Source organism: Mastomys coucha, unplaced genomic scaffold (genome assembly GCF_008632895.1).
Source record: "Mastomys coucha isolate ucsf_1 unplaced genomic scaffold, UCSF_Mcou_1 pScaffold21, whole genome shotgun sequence".
In the NCBI taxonomy this organism is placed as follows: domain Eukaryota; kingdom Metazoa; phylum Chordata; class Mammalia; order Rodentia; family Muridae; genus Mastomys; species Mastomys coucha.
Window position 1 is genome coordinate 24022350 of NW_022196904.1, and position 872 is coordinate 24023221.

Here is an 872-nt window from a genome sequence, read left to right on the forward strand (position 1 = left end):
TGCTTCTCCTTGCAGCTGATTGGCCGTGGAACTCGGGCCTTGAGTCTGATTGGCCTGGAGGTGTGTAAGCAGCGGCAAGGCGAGAAGCTGAGATGCCATGTTGCCGTGTAGCCAGCCAACAGTGTTGATTGGCTACAGACTTTGCCCTTTTCTGCCTACTGCGACATTTCTGTCTTGAGCACCTCCAACCTGAAAATTCAAGCTTTCTTCTTAACCCCCTACAATATGCAGAAATTAACACTCGATTGAGAAGACATAACCTAACACAAGGAGTTTGGTGAGTGCAAAGTCCAAATAAATAAAGCCGCACATAAGGAATGGAGAAAGTTTTATTTTCTGCAGCAGATGAGGAGAATGTGGAAATCATTTCTAAGGGGGTGTTCTCCATCAAAAGAAGGATAAGGAATTTATTAGGGAGGCTACCCATACCGATTTGGAAAGGGTATATTACTGCGCATGCCCAGTTTGTACCATAAATTTTTATCTGAAAATAAAGGGTCCAAAAACAAACAAACAAAAACCCGACTTATTTTTACTCTGAAGGCATATCCCTATGAGTCTGATACATAGCAAGTGCCGGGCCATCCAGGGCTACATGAAACTTTCTCTCTCTCTCTCTCTCTCTCTCTCTCTCTCTCTCTCTCTCTCTCTCTCTGTGTGTGTGTGTGTGTGTGTGTGTGTCTCTCTGCCTTGGGTCCCACTCTCTCAGAAGAGCGAGAAGGTGCCCTTAGAAGACAGATGTTAGCTTTCCTTTTGCGGCCATCAGGGGGAATCGCAGCCGCCAAAATGAAGTTCAATCCCTTAGTGACTTCTGACCGGAGCAAGAACCGCAAACGGCATTTCAATGCACCTTCTCACATTCGGAGGAAGAT